General features: G+C 41.7%; 1 pseudogene; it reads right to left on the bottom strand.

The window, feature by feature from the left end:
* Window positions 1–2,037: 2,037 nt before the first annotated feature.
* LOC134608064 (large ribosomal subunit protein uL13-like) lies at window positions 2,038–2,789 on the bottom strand (annotated as a pseudogene).
* Window positions 2,790–26,400: the final 23,611 nt, after the last annotated feature.

Raw genomic sequence — 26,400 nt, 5'->3', positions numbered from 1 at the left:
AGCAGTTGTACCTAGATGGGTGTTGGACTTCCCACGACTCAGTTTCTTTTGGCACAGGTTGCAAATGGCATCGCTGTTGTCAGAGGCAGACACACAAAAAAAATGCCACACTGCTGAGCTCTGCAATGACGGCATTCGGGTGGTGGCAACGCGTTGATTGGCGTGCTGTCTGGCTGACCACGGGTGCCGATGCATGCTGTCTGACTGTGCCACTAGCTCCTTGCGACAACCCCCCCCTGCTTCCAACTCATCTCCTCCTCCTCCTCTCTGTCTCCCAATCTGAACTTTCCCCCTGTTCTTCTTCTCTTCTAGCGGGCACCCACGTGACATCCATGGACGCATCGTCATCATTAACCGCTTCACTTGTATCTGACAACTCAGCAAAGGAAGCAGCAGTGGGTACAACATCATCATCATCACACCGTATGTGTGTAATGCTGCCTGACTGAGATATATCCCTGTTATCTACATCCTCTGGCAATAATGGTTGCGCATCACTCATTTCTTCCAACTGATGTGTAAATAACTCCTCTGACATACCAAGTGAAGCGGCTGTGGTGCTAGTGTTGGTGGTTGCGGCAGGCGGGCGAGTGGTAACTTTAGAGGTGCCCGAAGTTAAGCTGGAGGAGAAAGGTGCGTCGAGGTTCCAAGCGGAAGCTGTAGAAGATTGGGTGTCCTGTGTTAGCCAGTCAACTATGTCCTCAGAACTTTTCAAGTTCAGGGTACGTGGCCTCTGACCACTGGGCATTATTCTAGGGCCAAAGGGAATCACAGAACCATGACTACGACGGCCCCTGCGGGGTGGCCTGCCTCTGCCAGTCATTTTTTTTTCGATTAGTGGTACTATGCGTGCAAGCTACTGTGACAACAGACATGAGTGGCACTTGTGTGACACTGTGCCCTGGCAGGCCCTGAAACGCACACTCGTGAAGGAAACTGACTGCTATTATATTACAGTCCAAAAAGTTTTGTTTTTTTTTAAATGCAAGCTATTGTGACACCAGATATGAGTGGTGGCACTGGGCAGGTCCTGAAACGCACACTAGTGAAGGAAACTGACTGCTATTATATTACAGTCAAAATTTTTTAGTTTTTTTTTAAATGCAAGCTATTGTGACACCAGTGAGTGAGTGGTGGCACTGGGCAAGTGGGCACAGTATATGCTGTGAGCCTGACACACAGGCTGGGTGGCACGCAGGCAACTGCAATTACATTACACAAAAAAAAACCAACAGACTGATGTTCTAGCCCTAAAACGGGCTTTTTGGGGGTGCTGTCCTTACAGCAGAGATCAGATGAGTCCTTCAGGACTGTAGTGGACACTGAATACACTAGCCTAGCTATCAATTTCCCTATCAAATCAGCAGCAGCTACACTGTCCTTACTCTCACTAAGAATGCAGCTTCACAATGAATGTAAAATGAATGCTGTCCAGGAGGTGGGAGGGTCTGGGAAGGAGGGTCTGCTGCTGAATGGCTGCAATGTGTCTGCTGACTGTGAGGTACAGGCCAGGGTCAAAGTTTACTCAATGATGACGAATAGGGGGCGGACTGCGCATGTGTTCGCCATCCGTGGCGAACGCGAACAAGCGATGTTCGCCAGGAACTATTCGCCAGCGAACAGTTCGGGACATCACTAATCATAACATGTATAGCTTGGAGGAAAGACGAGTCAGGGGGGAAATGATAGAAACATTTAAATACATAAAGGGAATTAACACAGTAAAGGAGGAGACTATATTTAAAAGAAGAAAAACTACCACAACAAGAGGACATAGTCTTAAATTAGAGTGGCAAAGGTTAAAAAATAATATCAGGAAGTATTCCAGCTGAAGTGGTAGAGGTTAACACAGTGAAGGAATTTAAGCATGTGTGGGATAGGCATAAGGCTATCCTAGCTATGAGATAATGCCAGGGACTAATGAAAGTATTCCGAAAATTGGGCAGACTAGATGGGCGAATGGTTCTTATCTGCCGTCACATTCCATGTTTCTATGTTTTCATTAATAAGATAAGTTTTTTTTTTTTTTTTAAAGACTTTCTACATGTTTTATTCCAGAGCAGAAGAGTTCTTTATTTAAACAAGGGTGCCATACTGTTTCAGAACATTTGTATACTTTGCGATTTTGCTTTCTACATTCTTCTCTGCCTGCCTTTTCAGTTTCATGACCAGTTTCTTCTTCTCATAGTGAATTTTAGCCTTTCCCTTCCGCTTTTCTTCCAAAGTAGCTGTTACAGCCTGGTACTTCCATCCAACTTCATGGGCAAGACGACCCAGGAACGCAAACTTACGCGTTGGCTTCAGGCGAACGACTTTCAATGCTGCTGGGACAACCATTCTCTTCCTCTTATCGTAAGGAGGAGGAATGCCATCAAAAACCTTCAGTCGATCCAGAGCTGCCTGGCCCCTCTTTGTCTTGTGGGGGAGCATACCTCTTACGGTCCTCCAGAAGATGCGGCTGGGGGCTCTGAAATGGTATGGCCCACGGGAAGGGTTGGTGTTCATGCGTTTACGGAGGAAAGCAAGATATTTAAGTTTGTTACGGTAGAAGTTTCCAGAAATGTTTATTCCTTCACATCGCACAACTACAACTTTGCGACCAAGCAGAACTTGTTTAGCAACAATGGCGGCGAATCTACCAAGGAGATGACCCCTGCCGTCAATGACCAGAATCTGTTTTGCTGCCTTGGATCCGCCAACGTTCTTTTAAAAACAAGGGAGACTGACCTTGCTGGCATCGCCAAGCAGCTTCTTGGCCTGTATGTCCGCCATGTTCTCCGGCCGGATAGAAAGAGGATAAGTTTTCATTTTGCTTTCTGTTACTGTCAGGTATCATTGTAAATCAATTAAATTACTTTACTATTAATATATTGTATTTCTATATTAATATTTTGTTGTAGGAAAATCTTTTCAGTTTTAGCTATAGAACATCTTTTTAATTCTTGTGGAATGTAGTAGTACTTGTTATTTTTACTTGAAGTGGGTAAATATAGTAACAGGTAAAACCACCCTGTCTTAATAAAATATCTCCACAATATTTTTTTTTTAACCCCCTTAATGACACATGATGGAAATATTCCGTCATGATTCCCTTTTATTCCAGAAGTTGTGTCCTTTAATACAAATTAAGGTACAGTGCACACACAAAAATACAGATTTACATTTTATAAGGCTACTTAAAATCACTTATCTTAGCAAACAAATATGGGGATTCAGTTCCACCACATGTCAAAATTGTGTTGAGCTTACCAGTATGTTACAGTACCCCAATATCGGTGGGCCCTACACTATTCCAACTTGGCAGACAAATTAAATAGTGCTACTGCTAAATAAGCTAAAGTGCATTTTAATAATCTGTTAAAAGAGCATAATGAATATAAATATTGCTAATTTAATGTGATAAATGCAATTTAAAAAATGCAGTGTCAAAACAAACAATTAAAGTGATGTATATACTCACAAAGCATATCATGTATCTGCTCTATGAAAATTATAATTAACGTGACATTACTGTCAAAATCCTCCTCAAATTTATACTTCCTTGAGGTCACCTCCAAAGGGGCATCTGAAGCTGGGTGGCTGGGCAGGGGACTCAACCCAAAATAAATCTGTCTTGGATTCCAAACTTACATAGTAAAGACAAAAAGTGGATTGGCGGGGGACATGCACACCCAGGACATGCATTTCACTGTAATGGTGCTGCCGTAGTTACCAAAATGTGTACATGATACAGATTAAGGCACAGCGCACACATAAAAACACAGTTTTAAATTTTATTAAGCTACTTAAAATCCCCTATGTCAGTAAACAATATGGCCATATGGTGAAACTGAATCCCCATATTTGTATGCTGAGATAGGTGATTTTAGGTAGCCTTATAAAATTTAAAAATGTATTTTTAAGTGTGCACTGTATAATGTATATATTTCGGTCATTACGGCAGTACCATTCCTGCGAAATACATGTTCAGAGTGTGCCCCTGATTCCCATTTTGTCTTTACTTTGTTTTTTGGACAGGCTATGCAGGGCTACCTGTCCAAGAGAGCTTTTGTGAATGCCCCATAACATTGATCTGAATAGACTAAGTCCAGGGCTTGTAGGTACAACTAACACTGGATTTAGTCCCCAGTGACAGCTATATCATTGTACTTCCACTTAGTGAATATAAAAAAAGGTAACAAATAATCTTTTATCCACTGATATACACAGTAATGAACAGAAAGTATAAAAATAGAACTCACCTTTGGTACGTCTGAAAATTTATTTAATAGAAAACAGCAATATAGTTACAGTAATCAATGTTTCACTCCTCATTCAAGACTTTTATAAAAGTATTTTCTGCATTTTAAAAACGTGTAGAGTCAACAAAACAAGACAATAATTATGTAAGATGTGAAACAAGTAATAATTTTTCTTTTACCATACACTGTCTGAAAGTTCTGTATCATTACTTATCTGTATCAGTACTCTCTGTATCAGAGAGTGCCAAATTAGCAATAACGCACCTCCAGACACTCTACCAAGACACTTTTGGGACTTTTCATTGTTTATTAAATACTGAGCTATCATGGTCATGCTATGAAGGATTAGCCACAACATTAAAAACAGTGACAAGTGAAGTGAATAACATTGATTATATCATTACAAAGGCACCTGACAAAGGGTGGGATATATTAGGCAGCAAGTGAACAGTCAGTTCTTCAATTACATGTGTTGGAAGCAGGAAAATTGGCACATGAAAAAAAAAAATCTGAGTGACTTTGACAAGGGCAAAATAGAGAATTGGCTAGACAACTGGGTCAGAGCCTCTCCAAAATGGCAAGTCTTGTGGGGTGTTCCAGGGTAGTGGTTAGAACCTACAAAAAGTGGTGCGAGGAAGAATAACTGGTGAACTGACATCAGGGTGTTCATGGGGAGCAAAGGCTAGCCCGTCTGGTTTGTTCATAGAGAAGTATTACTGCAGCTCAAATTCCTGAAAAAACGTAATGCTGGCCATGATAGAAATGTGTCAGAACAAAATGCATTGCATAAGCACGCTTATGGGGCTACGTAACAGCAGACCGATCAGCAGTGGCATACACACGATCCATGGGTCCCCGGTGCAATAACTGGTCCACGGGCCCCCGCCCCCCCGGCACTTACTCTGTGCGGGCCGGGGCCGCTACACATGGCGGCGGGCACCTGGTTGCAGGGCTGCGACCCCTGCAACAGCGGTATGCACGCTAGTACATGCAGATACACATACACTTAAAGGACCACTATAGGCACTCAGATCACTTCAGCTCAATGAAGTGGTCTGGGTGGCAGGTCCCTCTAGTTTTAACCCTGCAGCTGAAAACATAGCAGTTTCAAGGAGGAGTCTGTCTTGTTCCTGGACTACAGGTACGTTTAAATGCGATTTTAAAGAATTCTTGTTCAATAAGAGGGCACAGTAATCTATGCTGATAAGGAAACACATTTAATTAGAAAATATATTATATTATTTTCATTAGAGTGTTTCTTTATCTTTGTTTGTAGGTCAAGATTTGTATTTGTGCCTGACTAGCAGAGTTATTCAATAAAGTTAGCATTGTCAGGAATTCAAAGTTTTATATTTTAGGCCAGAATAGCAAAACAGGAAAAAAAATCTTCAGGTCAGTTATGTTTTTAATTGATCTTTTTTGACCTAAAATTAGAAATTTACTTTGATTTAATTTTGATGTCCTATCAATTCCCACATTATTGAATAACTCTAAATGTGTCAGTGTGGACAGCAATGGAGTTAGTAATTTTTTTAAGCAAATTCCTTGTTCCTATTCAAACAAATTACAAAGCAAACAGGGAAAAGTTCAGCATAATATAATTGTATAATAAAAAATTTTTTTTGCTAGTTTTCTGTTTTAAAGAGACATCTATGGCCATAATGCATTTTCACGGGTATGTTTGCATAATTAATACTTCTTTAATGTTTCTAACTTCATATGTAGAGATAATTATCAAGTAAAAAAGGAACGTATTTTCTTGTAAATATGTTTGCTAATGGCTAGGGCTTGGCCTCGCTAAGCAATGCTTTACTTTCCCCCAAGGCATTGACTGGGTGTTGTATTAATAGTTTAATATTTTTTTTTTATAAATCTGTGTTTTACAAATGTGTTGCTTATTTGTCTTAACCCCATGTCAGCATAGTTATTTCAAGAATCACATGATGCTTATCGCAAAAGCACACACAATAACTTAATGCTAGGTAATCAATCAACATTCCTGAAAGAACGAGTTAGTGCAGATTTTAAAAAGAAATAGCATAAAAACAAGATTTCGAATGAGGTATGGAATAAAGGTTTTACCTTCCCCAGTGCCCCTGGTATGGAAGAACTTTTACATCTGAACAAACATTAGCTTTATAATATTCACCTTTATAGCTACAGTTTGTTATAGTAAATCGTTAGAAGCTGTATATTTAGTATTGGGGCCGTCATATTTTTTTCTGCTTTTACTTGATGTGTTCCATCAGTCGATCAAGTTGTTCCATCAGTCGAGATAACTGGACAAATAGAGACAACAAACTCCTGTATTGTGGGTCTAAAATATTTAGTATTTTGTGCATTGGTAAATGAAAAATAGCTTGATAGACAGATGAGGTTTTTTTTTTTTTTCTCGATCATGTTTTCATAAGAGTATTTATTCACTTGTAAAGTGCATTTTATATGCTCGTTACTTTTTCTCTTACATTTGTTGCTTTGTACAGTTATTGTTACGTAAAACTCAAAATAAGATTTGCTATAAAAGATAATGCCCTCTGACATGGTTTGGTTAAAAGGAAATGATAAACTTTTTAGGGAGGAAGAGGAAAAAGGGCTGGGAAAGAAGAGGAAAATACATTAGAGTGAAATATGGAAACTAATGAGGTAAACAGTGAGGAAAACTACAGAGGTGTGAGGGGGAAAATACACTAATCACCCACAACAAGGGGTGGGATATATTAGGCAGCAAGTGAATTATCAGTTCTTGAATTTCATGTGTTGGAAGGAATTAAAATCGTTAAGAGAAAAGATCTGAGTAACTTTGACAAGCGCCAAATAGGGCTAGGCGACTAGGCAAGAGCATCTCCAAAACAGCAAGTCTTCAAGTGGATTTGAGCATCAGAACTGGACTGTGGGACAATGAAAGGAGGTTGCCTGTTCATTTAACCCCTTAAGGACACATGACATGTGTGACATGTCATGATTCCCATTTATTCCAGAAGTTTGGTCCTTAAGGGGTTAAATCACGTTTTTGTTTAGATCAGGTGGATTGCTTTGTTTACCTAGGGAGAGATGGCAGCTGGATGCACTATGGGAGGAAGGCAAGCTGGTGGAGGCAGTGTTATACTATGGGCAATGGCCTGCTGGAACAATAAATTGGATGCATTGAGGTCCAACCTCGCTACTTGCAGGACTTAAAGAATCTGCTGCTAATGTCTTGTTGCTAGATACCACGGGAAACATTCAGAGATCTTTTGGAGTCCATGCCTCAACAGAGCTGTTTTGGCTTCACAAGGGGGACATACACGATATTTGGCAGGTGGACTTAATGTTGTGGCTGAGTGTAAGTCTAGCAGGGTTATTCACTAAACAACTGATTGGATGAATGGACAAAATCCAGCTTACATGGTGATATTCCATCTGCATTGGCAATTCTCACATTTACTTAAGCAAAATACAGATTGAATTCATTCCGCCCAAGCGAATCTGCAGCAGTTACCTGGATGCATTCGGTGTCTGGATTAAAAGCTATATACAAAGCATATGATTCGGAAGTTTAACAAATCACCGGTTATAATAAAATTCAGACCGAACACATTCACATTCACAAACGATTTCCTGTAAGTGAATGATAACTTTAAGTATAACTTGTCCAGTGGCAGGGCTAGCAGTTAGCGGTCAATAGTTTAAAACCCTCTAAGGCATGAATGTTAATTATATGGCCGGTTAAAGTTAAAATAAATAAATAAAAAGCCTATGGGAATTAATACGACCCCTTTATTACTATAAAGGAGATATGAAATCTCCCTTTGACCCCAGCTGCCATCCAGCAATTAGTGCCATATCTGCTAAACATTTAAAACTAGAGTCTGGGCATTGTACATTATCTCCCGCCGCACCCCCACCCTTAGGCATCAAGTGATAGACTTTGAAATACATAATGAGACACACCCAGCCCCTGCCCCTGCCCCGTTGGTGGAAACTACTCTATTGGTGGCAGGTGAGGGATCTATTTATAATATTGGGGGGGGGGAACCTAGGTGAACCAGCTATAGTAAGAGACTGACCTGACTCTGGTATAAATGTGTGTTTCAGAGCAAATGTTTTTTTTTTTTTTTTTTTTTTAAACAAGAGTCCTAATAATCTAAACACTAACAGGAACACTCTAACATTAAAAATAAAGATATACATTTTAAAATAAAACTGTTAATTTAAAGGGAAATTCCACTGCCCAAATACAAAATTACCGTATATACTCGAGTATAAGCCGACCCGAATATAAGCCGAGGCCCCTAATTTTATCCCAAAAAACTGGGAAAACTTATTGACTCGAGTATAAGACTAGGGTGGGAAATGCAGCAGCTACTGGTAAATTTCTAAATAAAATTAGATCCTAAAAAAAATATATATTTAATAAATATTTATTTACAGTGTGTGTATAATGAATGCAGTGTGTGCGTATGTGTGTGTGTATGAGTGCAGCGTGTGTGTATGAGTGCAGTGTGTGTGTGCATGAATGCAGTGTGTGTGTGCATGAATGCAGTGTGTGCAGGGCCGGTGCAAGGATATTTGCCGCCGTAGGCAAAACATTTTTTGCCGCCCCTCCCCCCCCCATATGTCCTGACTTCCCCTCCTCCTCCCTCAGTGGTCCTTACCTCCCCACCCCCGTGTTCCTTCACTCCCCCCCCCCAGTGGTCCTGACTCACCCCTCCCCTAGTGGTCCTTACCCTCCCCTCCCCTAGTGGTCCTTACTTCCCCCTCCCCTCCCATAGTGGTCCTTATCCCACCCCCTCCCTCTCATAGTGGTCCTTATCCCCCTTCTCCCTCCCATAGTGTTCCTTATCCCCCCCCATCCCTCCCATAGTGGTCCATATACCCCCCCTCCCTCCCATAGTGGTCCTTATACCCCCCCTCCCTCCCATAGTGGTCCTTATCCCACCCCCTCCCATAGTGGTCCTTATACCCCCCTCCCTCCAATAGTGGTCCTTATCCCCCTCCCTCCCATAGTGGTCCTTATCCCCCCCTCCCTCCCATAGTGGTCCTTATACCCCCCTCCCTCCCATAGTGGTCCTTATCCCCCCCCTCCCTCCCATAGTGGTCCTTATCCCCCCCCTCCCTCCCATAGTGGTCCTTATCCCCCCCCCTCCCTCCCATAGTGGTCCTTATCCCCCCCCTCCCTCCCATAGTGGTCCTTATCCCCCCCTCCCTCCCATAGTGGTCCTTATCCCCCCCCTCCCTCCCATAGTGGTCCTTATCCCCCCCCTCCCTCCCATAGTGGTCCTTATCCCCCCCCTCCCTCCCATAGTGGTCCTTATCCCCCCCTCCCTCCTATAGTGGTCCTTATCCCCCCCCTCCCTCCCATAGTGGTCCTTATCCCCCCCCTCCCTCCCTCCCATAGTGGTCCTTATCCCCCCCCCCTCCCTCCCTCCCATAGTGGTCCTTACCCCCCCCCCTCCCTCCCATAGTGGTCCTTACACCCCCCCCTCCCTCCCATAGTGGTCCTTACACCCCCCCCTCCCTCCCATAGTGGTCCTTATACCCCCCTCCCTCCCATAGCGGTCCTTATACCCCCCCCCCTCCCATAGCGGTCCTTATACCCCCCTCCCTCCCATAGCGGTCCTTATACCCCCCTCCCTCCCATAGTGGTCCTTATACCCCCCCCCCCCCTCCCATAGTGGTCCTTATACCCCCCTCCCTCCCATAGTGGTCCTTATACCCCCCCCCCTCCCATAGTGGTCCTTTTACCCCTTTTTTTTTATTAATTTTTTTTTTATTATTTTATTTATATATTTTTTTTTTCGTCCCCCCTCCCTGCTTGATATATGGCAGGGAGGGGGGCTCTCCTTCCCTGGTGGTCCAGCATTGGTAGTTCAGTGGGGGGGAGAGGGGGGCTGGCAGAGCTGTACTTACCTTTCCTGCAGCTCCTGTCAGCTCTCTCCTCCTCCGCGCGGTCTGTGCAGCTCCCTCTGTCAGCTCCCAGTGTAAGTCTCGCGAGAGCCGCGGCTCTCGCGAGACTTACACTGGGAGCTGACCGAGGTGCTGAACGGACGGCGCGGAGGAGGAGAGAGCTGACAGGAGCTGCAGGAAAGGTAAGTTACAGCTCTGCCAGCCCCCCTCTCCCCCCTGTCTGTATTATGGCAATGCAAATTGCCATAATACAGACTCTGACTCGAGTATAAGCCGAGTTGGGGTTTTTCAGCCCAAAAAATGGGCTGAAAAACTCGGCTTATACTCGAGTATATACGGTAATAAAAATATTTTTTTTGTAGATATACTCTAAATAAAAACTTGAATGAATTTAATGAAGCATTTATTCATTGGGGTTAGATCTAAAAACTGCAGATCTCTTGTCTGCTGCCTTTGCAAGCCCTCCACTTCTAACCTAGCCCAGACTTTCTGTGGCTATCCAATCACAGACTTCCCAGTGCAACTCAAAGACGTCTTTGCAAGGCAGGTGTTCTGAGTAATTGCTGCCTCTTGAGTTTAGCTCCACTGAGCTAACCAAACCAGGAAGTAACAGGACATGTTGATATCCAGGAGGTGTATCAAAATTACTTTATGAAAGTGCCAGTTTCTTTTGAAATCTGCATGTTTTGTAAAATGAAAAACAAGACAGTCTTCACACATAGAGCACTTCAGCAAGTTAAAGTCTTAAGTGTTCCTTTAATCACTTTGGACTCATTTCCATTCATGTGAAAATGACTGTGGCTTCTGTTAGCAATTATTGACTGTTTCCATATTGCAAAAGTAAAAAGTTAACAACTAAAAATTCTCAGTGCATCATACATAAAAAATATATTTTTTTCTATACTTAAACATTTTTAAGAAATAATACCTCTCTAGAAGCATAGTATAGGTAGTTTTCAATAAATAACTATGACATTTTGCAAGCCAGGTGTGTGCAAACACTTACTTATGTGGCTACAGGTGAAGTGCGCATGCGCTAAGCAAATCTCAGGGTAGAGTTGCTGCAGCAATTAATTTGAAAATGCGCCTTCTGTTGATATACATGCAGTTTGTAAAACAATAATCAGACGTCATCAGTGTAAGCAAATATGAGTAGCGTGAACATGTTAAACACAGTAGTCGACTATGGAAACCTGGAAGAATTTTTAGTAGTAATTATCTACAGGAGTGTTGGTATTACTAATGCTTTTTACGCATGGAAATAAATCTGTTCTTGGCACAAAGAATAACTTTAATTGTAACTGTTGGCTTTTTCTTCTTTTTTTTTTTTTTTGGCACCTTGTTTGGGTATTTTTATTACCCCAATAGTTTTCACTGTTGATATAATTTTCTCTGTTACAAGTTTTGCATTCTTTAAGAATCCTTCAATAAACATTGAATGTAAAAACAAAAAGATGTAAAAAAGCTACTGTTGCAAACACACTGTAAAGTACAACCAACACAGATATAAGTGTGTGAAGACAGGTTGGTTTACTTTCAGTGTGTTTTTTCATGTGTTTTTTTTCCCAGCAATAGCAGACTTTGCATGACATAACATGACATGTGAAACTAGAGGAAATATGATCTAAGTGCCATGTTACAGCTGAAAAGAATGCAAATTCTTCTTCTTTTTCTGCCATAATACTGCCAGTCACGGAAACAATATATATGTCAGTGAGCAATAAGAGAGAGACAGTTGTCTCTCACCTCAATGAATAGATGATTGTCTCTCTCATCATTTTGTTAAATTGATCAATACATAAAAATGTGTGGGTTTTCCTAGAACCCACTGTTAACCAGCGTCCCCAAGCCCCTTATCTCAATAAATGTCCAATCACCCACTACTAATATCTACAGGGCCAGAGGGTGACTTTTCCCTCTAATATCAATAAAACCCTACATGTCCTTACTCCTAAATCTGACCAAGGGATGCCCAGTCCTCTGGTCCAAAAATGTAAACCACCCATGGATATAATGAAATCAATGGACAAGCCTCGTGGGAGACTAACCTGAGAATGCACGTTACAAGCCAGCCAGCCAATCAAAAGTTCACTGAAGACTGTTAAACTTGGAGAGGCACTTACAATTTCATTCTTGTGCTCTCTAGCCAATAGGCTGAAAGTCTGGCTTGTTTTATTTCTTATATATATTTCTCCATATATCTGATATCCTCCACCCTTGAGTGGGACTCCACCAATAAGAGTAGGTAAGAAGACTTCCAAAAAGTGGGGCAAGATTTATGGAGTTTTGATTTAAACTGGGAAATAGTAAGGCCTCTGCTGGATATGTAATAAAGGATAGTTTAGGTATTCTATGAATCTGTTTTAGCAAAGTCTTTACCAACAGACATTGCCACCATATATGTAATAGTGTGCCCTGATCATTATTACAGTGCCAACAGGGATAGAAGGATCTCACCAATGCCATCTAATGGGGATATAATACCACCTAGTTGGTAATTTAGAATTGGCTTCCTGAAATTTAGAGCAAACTGGACTTAGCAAACATATAATATTACTGAGTGAAAACAGCCAACACAAGTATATTAGTGGAGAGCTCACCAGGACCAGGTATGTGTAAAACACTACACAATTTGCGGTTGAAACGCTCAAAAAGAAAATAATATCTTAAGTGCAACACAATGTAAATAATAGAAGAGTCGATATTGAACACAACATTGACACACTAATACTAGGTGGAGCCCAAGATGGATTGGCTCAAATCAGAATAGCATAGGTATCTTTAAGGTGACAATATCTCTTCAGTCACTCGCCAGAAGAAAATATACATATAAATAAATAAAACAATATAAAATAAAAACAATGGAGTGCTGTCAATAACAGAAGGAGCTGCTATATGAACTTAGTGAGTCAGCTTAATGGTTAAATATATAAGCACTTATTTACTTTTCATAGGGGTCCAATAGAGTTCTTTATATTGGCGTAGTGAGATTCAAGGTGAGTTGGTGACTATTTGATTTTAGAAATCCTAGCCACCAGGGGTGGTAGGAGGGAAGGTAGCACTTTGTGGACTAAGGTACTAGGTATTCTCAGGTCCAATTTAGGGAGTATGGAATAGAAAAATCAAATTGTTTTAGCTAATTTTATATAATATTTTTGTTCTATAATTAAACAAAAAGATGATAGAGTAGTTTGACACTCTTTGTTACATGCTGGTACACATTTTTTTTTTCTTTTCTTTTAAATCTAAAAGTCTGTATTTCCCTGTTAGCACCACAGAAATAAACAGAACATCATGCTCAGCTGTGCTACGCTAAGTAGCCTGACTGACATCACATGACTAGTGGCAGTGGTGTATCCTGGTTTTGTGCTGCCCTAGGCAGGACAAAACTCAGGCACCCCCCCCCCCCCCCGCGCGCCACCCCCACCCAACCTTTACCCCGCCCCGCATTCTAAATACACACACACACATTCACTGACAGATACGCATACACTAGCTAACAGAAACACACACTCGCTAACAGAAACACACACACTAACAGACACACTCACACTCAGTAATAGACAAACACACTCACTAACAGACACACACTAACAGACACACACTCAGTCACTAGCAGACACAAACTAGCAGACACACACACACACACACTAACATACACACACACACTCACTCACTAACATACACACACACACACACACAGTCAGACACACACACACACACACACACACTCACAGGCAAACACACTAACAGACACACACACTAACAGACACACACACACACACACACTCTAACACACACACACACACACACACACACACACACTCACTCACTAACAGACACACAGACACACAGACACACACACACTCACTAACAGACACACACTCACACTAACAGACACACTCACACTCACTAACAGACACACACTCACACTAACAGACACACACACACTCACTAACAGACACACACACACACACACACACTCACTAACAGACACACACCCACTAAGAGACACACAGACACACACACACACACTCACACTAACAGACACACACTCACACTAACAGACACACACTCACACTCACTAACAGACACACACTCACACTAACAGACACACACACACACACACTCACTAACAGACACACACACACACACACACACACACACACACACACTCACTAACAGACACACACTCACTAACAGACACACATACTCACACTCACTAACAAACACACACACACTCACACTAACAGACACACACACTCACACTAACAGACACACACACTCACACTAACAGACACACACACACTCACTAACAGACACACACACACACTCGCTAACAGAAACACACTCACTAACATACACACACACACTCACACTCACTAACAGACACACACTCACTCACTAACAGACACACACACTCACTCACACTAACAGACACACACACTCACACTAACAGACACACACACTCACACTAACAGACACACACACACTCACACTCACTAACAGACACTCACACTCACTCACTCACATTAACAATTTTTTTTTTTACTTTAACCCCCCCCCCCAGCCTCCTTACCTTTGGGAATGCTGGGGGGTCATCTTTTTTCCCTGGTGGTCCAGTGGCTGCAGGGCGGCACTGGTGGGCGGCTGGCGAGGTAGCACTTCCCCTGAGCTGTCTGCTCAGCTCCCTCGCGCGTCGCACAGTGAGGCTGGGAGGCGGAGCCGGAATGACGTCATATTCCGGCTCCCAGCCTCACTCTGCAGCGCGCGAGGGAGCTGAGCAGACAGCTCAGAGGAAGTGCTCCCTCGCCAGCCGCCCACCAGCGCCGCCCGACCGCCCAGCAGCCCAGCATGTCTGTTAGCCGCAAGGCTAACAAGACATTTGCCTTGGGCATTTGGGGGGCGGCTTTTTTTGCCGCCCCCTGGAAAATGCCACCCAAGGCAAATGCCTTGTTTGCCTCGCGGCTAATACGCCCCTGACTAGTGGGACAATTTTGTCTTCATTTAGTATTTCTAGCAAGAATGAGATTTTTAGAATGTGAAACAGCTTTGCTATCTAACAGATATGGAATTTGTTATAAATAATCACCATACAATAGAGTTGCTCTACTTTCTTTGAAACTTATACTCATACAAGTGCAATATTTAATACTTGTATATCCAGGGTGAACATTTTTCAAAACAGGTTTGGTTAGAATATATGAAAAACAAATAACACTTGATAATACATACAATTTTTACCACAAAAATATTTTGGCACGATATGATATTGTGATTTAAACTACTAAAAGTTCTAGGACAGTGAATTGAACTAACCAACGAACCAACAATAATTGTGAACCCTACATTATTTTGCTGTGCATATTGTTTTACATTCTGAATCCTCATCTTTAAATGAACACTAAAGGGTCAGGAACACAAACATGTATTTCTGACCCTATAGTGTTAAAAACACCATATAGCCAGCCTGGCCCTCCTTACCTCTGTGAACAATCTTATCTTTATACCAGTTTGCTGGTGCTGGCTCTTCCCCCTGACCTGCCTCCTTGGCTGACATCATCAAAAGGGAAGATCTCAGCCAATCACAATGCTTTCCTATATGAATGTTGCCCTGACCAATCAACATCTCCTCATAGAGATGTATTAAATCAATGTATCTCTATGAGGAAAGTTCAGTGTCTCCATGCAGAGGGTGGAGACACTGAATGGCAGTGCTGCACGCTGTGCAGCACTGCCCCAGGAAGCACCTGTAGTAGCTATATGAAGAGTGGCCACTGGAGGTGTCCCTGGGCTATAATGTAAACACTGCCTTTACTCACTGAATAAAGCCTGAAGGGACTGATAACACTCACCAGAACAAATACAATAAGCTGTAGTTGTTCTGGTGACTATAGTGTCCCTTTAATGATAAAATAAATTGTAAAGTTCCAGTTTAAAAAAATAAATAAATGTATATGTACAAATGTATTGGTATATGTATAGATGGGAAATTATCTAAATGATTTACTAATATTTATTACATATTTAATATATGAATATAGATCATTTTTTTTTCTTCTCCTTTTTTTCCTTTTTTGTTCACTTTGCACTTGATCCGCGAGTAAAATCAACATTTAGCAACTGTCCCCTGGCCATCAATCATCTTTTTTTCCATCAATCATCTCTTTTTTCTGGCTTAACAGGCATAACTCAGAATCACAAATCAAAATGAGCATGATTTTCCTTTGTGTAATTCATTTGGCTCGTGATTCGGCTACATTTGGCTCGGAGTTTGGTTTACCCGATCACCAAAATTATGACGAATTGCAATTCATAACTGAACAAATCTCTAAAGCTATTATCTGTGCACCACTTGCAGAGACCCATATTTTTATCATTACACCTCCTGTACTATACGTTCTTCCACTTATGATTATATCAATTCTTTATGCCGTTACCAGTTGATTTACAATACATAATATATTAAGTGTTGCTCACTTTTGAAAAATACCTCCACCTGGAACAAGTGAACCATGCAGGTCCTGTGGAACTCCCTTCTTTTGTCCCATGATTAATCCCAAACTGTCTAGCATTAGTATATGTTGCTGCAAGTCTCCTGGAGAAACATTTTTTTTACTGCTTGATTTGCACCCAGGCTTTTAAAATATTTTACAAAGGAAATATTCCAGTGAAACAGAGTATAGGTACTCAGAAAGCTTGAAAAAGAGGATGGGTAAAATAACTAACAGCTGATCACTCTTATTTGATTCTATTTCTTCACGGTTCACTTGTTTATTTTTTATGTGTGAAAACCTCATGAAACTTAATTTAAAATGCCACTATATATTTTTTTTATTTTTTTTTCCATATCCCCTTCTATCTTACTATCTTTTTTCCATGCACTAGATCGCCTCTAACCATGATGTCTGCTGTTTGCCCTTATGTGGGATTCATTTGACTAATGGATTGTGGGTAGCTTAGCAATAGAATGGGAACCTTACTAAAACTCTGCCTATTAGAAAAGATTGCCAAAGAATGCACTTTACATAACGAAAACTAGTTCCTACTAAGTTGAATTTCAAAACACCAAAGACAGGGGGCAACAGAGGGATAAAAAAGGATTGCTTTAAAATAAAACATGTAAAGTCATGAAGCAAAACATGATTTTTTTTCTGCTTTCAAGATCAATTCAAATAAATTTACCTTTCCTTTAAAACTTCCAAAAATAACAAACATGGCACCAAAGAGCCATAATTCAACATTTTTTTTTAAATGTGCTGGCTCATCAAACAGTCTGCACATCGTAAGCAAAAAATAACAGATAATGAATCTCCAGAACTGTTATGGCTTTCAATTTATCACAATCCACCATTCAATGAATAAATCCCTAGATACATTGTGTCAACAGCACTGAATAAAATAGATGCTGCTCAGGTAAATGAAGCTATTTTTTACATTAATTTTTAGAAAGAGATTTGGAATTTAAGCTCCTCCTTCAGATTCTATTTTCAACAGGAAATGGACTGCAAATACATTAAAATTTTCATTCAAAGTACTAATGCTTGCTCTTGCACTGAAGTCAATGCAAGTGATCACAGCACTAATGTACAGTACTGTCCATATATTGCTGATTTAATTTTTTGGGATAAGCTTTTCAAATGATTAAATATTTTTAGGATATACGGTACTTTTAAAATGATTTAATATTGAAAACATATTTTAATATATATATATATATATATATATATATATATATATATATATATATATATATATATATATATATATATATTATAGTTTTGAATATTTTTAAAAACTAAGTGTAAAGGTTTCTCCAAAAATTTTAAATCACGGAAAAGATTATCTAAAACTATTAAATCGAGGTCCATATGTGAGTTTTATCCCATGTATTGTTTATGCAGACCTATGATGACAGTAGCATTACAATTACAAATAAACCACACATTTTGTAACACTTTAACTTCATAATAAAATTTAAAATTCGGGCCAACTCAAGCCCTTAAGGTGACATTCACTTTTTTTTGGTATCTAGTTTATTTTAGACCTTTCTCACTTCCCCTATTGTATGTTTGCAATACATTTAACTTTATGTTTAGGTCTTATTTAAAGAACTTGTTAAGGAACCTTGACCCAGAGAAAGGCTAAAAAGTGCCTGATCGAAGAACTTGTGTTAGGGTTATGGAAGGGCTACATTTACATAATTAGTAGGTAAAATGGTGCAAAGTTTCGTCTATCATTTAAAGTTGATGCATGATAGTAATATAATCAGTTCATTAACCTAGCCCACAATATAAAGAAAAATAATTACAGAAAAGCTAAGGACCAAAGTCAAAACGGCAGGCAGCTGGCTAATGATGGACACATGGGTACGTCAGTAACAAATCCAACTATACAGTTCACTTAACAGTTTAATTGATTTCATTCACATCACATCAATTGGTTATGTTTGAGATACTATTGCTTAATCACTGTTGGGAAACAAAATTAAAGAAGCAAATCCTGAAAAAAACAAATAGAATAAGGGAAGAACTTCCAAATGCTTATCTCAGTATTTATTGTTTTATAGAACCCAGTTATCAAGTTAATGGGTTTTTCAGAGACAATGACACTCCATAGATAACAAAACAGCAAAGTGTTTTCACTGCCTGATAAAACCAAAGCTTAATAGGTGATGTTATAAATAATGTTCAAATAAACAGTTTTATTGCACAATTGAATTCAAGTTACAGTACTAAAGGGCAAGGGGGGTGGGGGGTGGGGAAGAAACTCTCATATTCCCCTCATCGAGAATTTGTTTACTTTCTGAATATAATTTTGCCTGTTTGGAAAACAAAACTTCAATAAACAGCACATGAAGATAGAATAATATAGAAACTTTGTGAATTAAAGGGACACTATAGGTGTCACGTTTACATAGATTGAGATGGAGCTCAACTGCAGATTTCTTGGATTTAGATGTAGAATTAGATTTATAGAGAGTAGTATAGGAACTGGCATTTAAATATAAGAAATACGGTTACTGTATCTTTAATTATTTCGGTTGAAGGAGAATATAGGTACTGTATCTTTAAATACTTCAATATTGGTAAGCGGCTTCCTTAGTGCAATCAAGTATATTTGCTTTTGCAAGAACTAAGTTAATTGAATGAAGCTATAATGAAGATTTAAACAACAGTGAATTGAATAAGGTTTTAAGCTAGCAGGATACGTTATCAGCTGGAGCCTGAAAGTTTAGTGGGCAGGTTACAGCAGAATTGATTGGAGGACTTGAGAGCAGACCTAAGGATGAGTGCTCAGGAGTCTTTGAGAGAAAAAGTTCGTATAACAGAGGGAACGAATAACTTAGCTTCCTGAGGTTGAAGTTTGGTTCCAGAGTTCCCTTCCAGGGAGGTTCTTTGGGGAGACAGGACGAGAGGAGTCAGATACAAGCCGTGGTCGAGGAGAGGAGAAGGCGGTTAGACGAGTTTCAGTCCGATTCGGTACACAGGTAAGTTGTAGAGAGAGAATTTCAGCCGGTTAAGTTCCGCGGTACGCCGTTCATTAATCCAGCGTCTTGTGTCTGGTGTGGTCGCATTATGTAGCGTGATGAGACTGCGTCAGAGAGGGGGTGTGGCTAAACTCCGTCAACCCGGAAGAGACAGGAATTACTGGTAACGGGCATGACAGTACCCCCCCTGTAAGGAGCACCCACTGGGTGCTATCCACGTGGTTTGGATGGATAACGTTTGTGGAATGCTGTAAGTAACTTATCAGCATGGATCACAGAGGAGTTTACCCATGTATCCTCATCAACTCCGTAACCCTTCCATCTAATGAGGTACTGCAAAGAGCCACGATGGATCCGTGAATCCAGATTTTTTTTTACCTCGTATTCTTCATTACCATGTACCAATATAGGATCAGGAGAAGTGACTACATCTTTTTGGAAAGGGTCAGGATGATGGGGCTTGAGTAAGGAGACATGAAAGACGGGGTGAAGTTTCCAAGTAGGTGGAAGCTTCAACTTCACAACGTTAGGGTTTATGATAGACAATATTTGAAAAGGACCAAGGAAAAGGGAACTCAGTTTCTTTGAAGGACGGTTGGTGGAGATGTTTTTTGAGGAGAGCCAGACAAGATCGCCAATTTTATAAGCGGGAGGAGGTTGTCTCTTAGCATCAAAAAACTTCTTTTGGTTGGAGGATGCTATCTCAAGATTTTCATGTAATTGTCGAAATAAGGAGGACATATGAGAGATTTGATCCGAAACGGTGGGGTTAGATGATGGAATCATTTGAGCAGGAAATGAGGAAGGATGAAACCCATAATTGGAGAAGAAGGGAGTCATTTTGCTGCTTGTATGAACTGAGTTGTTATATGCGAATTCAGCCATGGGCAACCATATCATGCAATCATCCTGTAGGTGGGAACAATAGCAACGTAAATATTGTTCTAAGCATTGGTTAACTCTTTCAGTTTGCCCATTGGTTTGGGGATGATAAGCGGAAGATAGTTTACGTTGAATACGAAGAGAAGTACACAATGCGTTCCAGAAATTGGAGGTAAACTGGGTTCCACGGTCCAATATGATTTCGTCTGGAAGTCCGTGAAGTTTCACGATATTATCGAGAAATGTTTTAGAGAGTTCGGATGATGAGGGTAATTTCTTCAAAGGAATGAAATGGGACATTTTTGTGAATCGGTCCACTACTACTAAAATGGTAGAATGGTGTTGAGAAGGGGGAAGTTCCACCAAGAAGTCCATGGAAATGGATTGCCAAGGTCTTTCCGGAATCGGTAGATTCAGCAATTAACCAAAGGGTTGATGATGGTCAGCTTTGGATCTTTGGCAGGTTGAACAAGTTTTAACATAGGATTTGATGGTGATGTCCTGGCGAGGCCACCAATAATATCTTTTGGATAATTCTAGGGTCTTTTTTATACCAGGATGACCAGCCAGAGGAGAATCATGAATTAATTTGAGTACTTTATTTCTGAATGGGGGAGGATTGTAAATCCTATCATTGAAATAATAGAGACCATCTTTCAGTGATAACTTAATTGATTTAGGAAGTTCAAGAGCATCTGGACTAAGGCCTTTGATGTCATCGATAAGGGATGTTACGACTCCGATGACTGCATGTGGGGGTTCCAATTCAAGGTCTTGGTGAATTCTGGAAAGGGCATCTGCCTTTTTATTCCTAGCCCCAGGTCTAAAAACAATTTGAAAATTAAACCGGGAGAAGAATAGGTTCCATCTTACTTGCCTCGCAGAGAGAGTTTTGTTGGAGTGAAGATATTCAAGGTTTTTATGGTCAGTATAAACTATTATAGGAGTTTGTGTTCCTTCAAGAAGATGTCGCCAGGTTTCTAAGGCTGATTTTATACTTAATAATTCTTTTTCTCCTATAGGGTAATTCTTTTCGATTTCTTGGATTTAGATGTAGAATTAGATTTATAGAGAGTAGTATAGGAACTGGCAATTCAATATAAGAAATACGGTTACTGTATCTTTAATCATTTCGGTTGAAGGAGAATATAGGTACTGTATCTTTAAATACTTCAATATTGGTAAGTGGCTTCCTTAGTGCAATCAAGTATATTTGCTTTTGCAAGAACTAAGTTAATTGAATGAAGCTATAATGAAGATTTAAACAACAGTGAATTGAATAAGGTTTTAAGCTAGCAGGATACGTTATCAGCTGGAGCCGGAAAGTTTAGTGGGCAGGTTACAGCAGAATTGATTGGAGGACTTGAGAGCAGACCTAAGGATGACTGCTCAGGAGTCTTTGAGAGAAAAAGTTCGTATAACAGAGGGAACGAATAACTTAGCTTCCTGAGGTTGAAGTTTGGTTCCAGAGTTCCCTTCCAGGGAGGTTCTTTGGGGAGACAGGACGAGAGGAGTCAGATACAAGCCGTGGTCGAGGAGAGGAGAAGGCGGTTAGACGAGTTTCAGTCCGATTCGGTACACAGGTAAGTTGTAGAGAGAGAATTTCAGCCGGTTAAGTTCCGCGGTACGCCGTTCATTAATCCAGATGCCTTTATCTCATTGAAGTGGTCTAGATGAAGTGTCCCTGTGCCTCTTAGTCCTGCAATGTAAAGCATGATGTTTTACGGAAACTGCAATGCTTACATTGCAGTGCTAAGAATGCCTCTAGCGGTTGTCTACCATGCTTCCTGCAGTTTCACAGAGTTTGACTCAGTGAAACGGTACTGGGCATCTTCACACTTTGGAAAAACAAGTTACCTGCGCTCTCTCCTTAATCCCTATGTATTTTTAAACAAATGGATGTTTTTTAGTTACCTCCAATGGCCATGAGAGGATGAGCCCACCTGCCAACGTCAAGGCAGACCCCTCTAGGTAGGTCCTAACTCTAACCATTCACCTTGCTTCCTTGAGCCTCCGGCAAAAATCTCTAATGAGACAGAATCTTTTATATAAACCCCTATACATTATTATTTTTTTTAATTCTTTATTTTTGCAGTGCGCATTTGAACAAACGGGCCCATGGTGCCACAACAGTAGTCCAGGGCTAAACATACATATACATGTACAACGTGGCTAATAGAGGGTCTGCACATTTTTATTATTATTATATGAGTGTGAATTGTGTGACTATTGTTCTATAAAGGGTATGTGTGTCATAACAGAGTGTGTGTTGGATGCCTGTGATGTCTGACATACCGATTGTAGGCTAAGTTCTGGCCATGGTCGCAGACAGTGCGTCTTAAGTGAGGCCTATGTACCTAGGCTCGTGATGCTTATCTGCGGACAATGTTACCTGTTTGTGTACAGTTTTGAGACTCGTCGTGCGTTAGTTAGGTCTGCGTTACGGTGTTAAACCAGTGCGTTTGGTCTATTGTCGGGGCTAGGGGCACAGCACCAGGTTTAGGGGCTGCTTGCGACGTTCAGCTGGAAGTTCAGTTGAGGTTAAGGGGGTGGGGGGATCAGGTAGTCTGACTATAGGAGTGAGTGTGCGCTGCTGTGGTGCACCAACTAGGAAAAACTTTAACTAGGTGAACGTGGTTTGCCAATTAGGGGTAACTTAGGCTTGTTGCGTGTCTTTAGACATGGCATGGCATTAATGAGTAGTCCCCTCCGCATGTCTGACCGCAGGGGACTGTCGTGGGACGAATGCGGTCACTTTCGCCGGGTCCCAGCGTGGCTTTGCAGTTTCTCCCCTTTGAGATTCAACTGACGGCATTGAGTCCAAAGGTAGTCCCAGTGTGTGCATTATGGCCATTGCTTCGGCGATGTCGCGGACTGTATGCCGTGTTTCTCCTTGGAGGATCAATAGGGTTCTCGTGTGCCGCCAGCGGTATTGTATGCCGTTCTGCCGGAGGATAGTGGTGAATGGGCTGAGGGTTCTCCGCCACGCCAAGGTACCTCCGGATAAATCTGGATAGAAGGTGAGCTGCATTCCTTCGAAATTGTAAGGATCTTGGTTCTTGAGGCCTGCGAGCATTGCTGCTTTGTCCCGCCCGCTGTGTAAGTGGACTATTAAGTCCCTTGGGGCTGCTGCTGGAGCTTTGGGTGCTTTTGGGATGCGGAAGCAGTCTTCTAGGGACAGAGATTTAGCCTGTCTTGGGGGTAACAGCGCCGCTGCAAGGCGTCTCAGCATGTGCGGTAGTTCCTCCGTTTGTACGGTTTCCGGGACCCCCCTAATTTTCAAGTTATTTTTACGTCTCATATCTTCTAGCGTTGCAAATCTGGTGTCCTAGAGGTCATTTTGCTTTTTGAGCCCCAGTATTGTGTGTTGCATTGAGGCTAGTTGATGTGCATGTTCCCCTGCAGTAGTTTCCACTGTACTCAGCCGGCTCGTCAGGCCCCGGAGGTCTGCACGCAGGTTCGCCATATCTGCCAGTATAGTTTGTTGTAAGCCCGCCAGCAGGTCCTTAAGCTCCGCCGTTGTTACCGGTTCTTTGTCTGGGCTGAGCGGCTTTACGGCTGGCGGTGGTCTCGCCAGCGTTGCGTCTACCTCTTCGTCCAGGGACAGGTCGTCGGACAGGTCTGAATAGGCCCCGGAGTAGTCGGCCATATTGGGCCTGCTGGCCTGATGTGCCTGTCTGAGGAGTGCGCCAATATCCTGTCCAAGGTGAGGTTTGTCGGGTTTTATTTTTTTGTTTTTCCGACCCATTGTGTAGTTTGGGTCTCCCTCCTGCCTCATCAGATATTTTGGTCGGGTTTTGCTGCGGTAGGATTGCAAAATTTCTAGCCGTGTCCTGGAGCAGTTCAGTCGCTTGGCCATGCCCCCACCCTTATACATTATTAACCCTTAATAGGGAACACATGGGATGGGCGGCTGCATTGTAACAAGGCTGAGTAATACAAAAAATGGATATAAATGCAGAAAGAAAAGTCCTGCGCTCATTCCCATCACTGGGCGGCAGCAAATGACTACAGAAAACATCATCCCCAAAATATAGTAAAAACCAAAGAAAAACAAGTTACCTACAAATGGAGGTTTTTTAGTTACCTCCAATGGCCATGAGAGGATGAGCCCACCTGCCAACGTCAAGGCAGACCCCCCTAAGAAAAGTCTGCAGTCATTTGCTGCCGCCCAGTGATGGGAGTGAGCGCAGGACTTTTCTTTCTGCATTTGTATCCATTTTTTGTATTACTCAGCCTTGTTACAATGCAGCCGCCCATCCCATGTGTTCCCTATTAAGGGTTAATAATGTATAGGGGTGTATATAAAAGCCGGAGGCTCAAGGAAGCAAGGTGAATGGCTAGAGTTAGGACCCACCTAGGGGGGTCTGCCTTGACGTTGGCAGGTGGGCTCATCCTCTCATGGCCATTTGAGGTAACTAAAAAAAACTCCATTTGTTTAAAAATACATAGGGATTAAGGAGAGAGTGCAGGTAACTTGTTTTTCTTTGGTTTTTACTATATATTGGGGCTGATGTGTACTGTAGTCATTTGCTGCCGCCCAGTGATGGGAGTGAGCGCAGGACTTTTCTTTCTGCATCTTCACACTTTGCATGAAGAGGTCCAGTGTTAAGCAAAACCCCATAAGAAACCACTGATTCAATGTTTGCCTAAGGGGAAGGCCTAATGCACGCGCTTCGCTTGCCTTGCTCGCTGTGCTTGCCGCGCTCGCTACCCAATCACACTAGGTGCCCGTAGGCTGATGTCAGAGGAGGAGGAGTAAGACACAGTGCTGAGGGACCTCGGGGCTGGAATCAGGTAAGTGACTAAAAGGGTTCTGTAATGCTTTCATAGATTAGGTAGGTGAAGGCCAGGAGGAGCAGTGGGGGCAGAGGGATACTTAATTGTTAGGAATACAGCTATGTATTCTTAACACTCAAGTGTTCCTTTAATTATTGATTGTATATGCCTAAAAATCTAAATTATTTACAGAATTCATATTTTTTATGAATATGTTGTATATTGTATTGCTTTTTTGCAATATTATATTGTACCCTATTGTCACAATGCAGTGTTTGTGGGCCCAGGACATACTTGAAATCTCAATGTATCCTTCCTAGTAAAAATATTTTATAAATAAATAATATAATATATTCAAAATTTGAATGTCATTTGTCTTGAAAGCTTTCTCACAGGGTCAAAAATAGTGTGCAAAGTGGTCATTTGTGGGAATACAGGTTCCAAAATCGCCTGCTTAATATAAACGTTGATTAATACAATATTTGTATTCGGTAAACTGATACTATTTGAAGTCCTTATTTATCCCTGGGCTTCTAGCAATCTAAAACACATATTCAGGTCCTTTATATTATGTTTTATTTTTGTTACAAATACCTCTTAGTTTTAATCTATATATACAGGGCCGTCTTTAACGCGGGGCAAACGGGCAGCTGCCCCGGGCCCAGTTGCTCCTGGGGGGCCCAGAGTAGCTGCCCCGTGGGCCCCGCGATTTGCGCAACCCCCCTTGGACCCCGCGGTGCGGCTGCACAGAGCCGCACTGGCCCGCACGCTGAGGAGGCTCCCCGGGTGGCTCATGCACTAAGGGCCACCCGGGGAGCATGTGTGAGCAGGGGCGCGGTCTGGTGCTGTGACGCTTAAACAGCGCGACCGGGCCCCTTCCTGTACCGGCTGTGAGGAAGTGACATCACTTCCTCCCGACGGAGAGCACAGCCGCGCGGGAGGAGAATGGCAGGGAGGGGAGTTCCAGAGGAGAACTCCCATCTGCCTCAGCCTGCCACTGAACCCCAGGGAAACCACCCTCCAGGAAAAGGTAAGAACCTGGAGGGTGGCTAAATGTATGCTTGTGTGTAAGTGTGTCTGTGTGTGTCAGTATGTATGTATGTATGTATGTGTGTGTGTATG

Source organism: Pelobates fuscus, chromosome 4, assembly GCF_036172605.1.
Source record: "Pelobates fuscus isolate aPelFus1 chromosome 4, aPelFus1.pri, whole genome shotgun sequence".
Classification (NCBI taxonomy): domain Eukaryota; kingdom Metazoa; phylum Chordata; class Amphibia; order Anura; family Pelobatidae; genus Pelobates; species Pelobates fuscus.
This window is presented reverse-complemented; position numbering and strand designations above follow the sequence as displayed.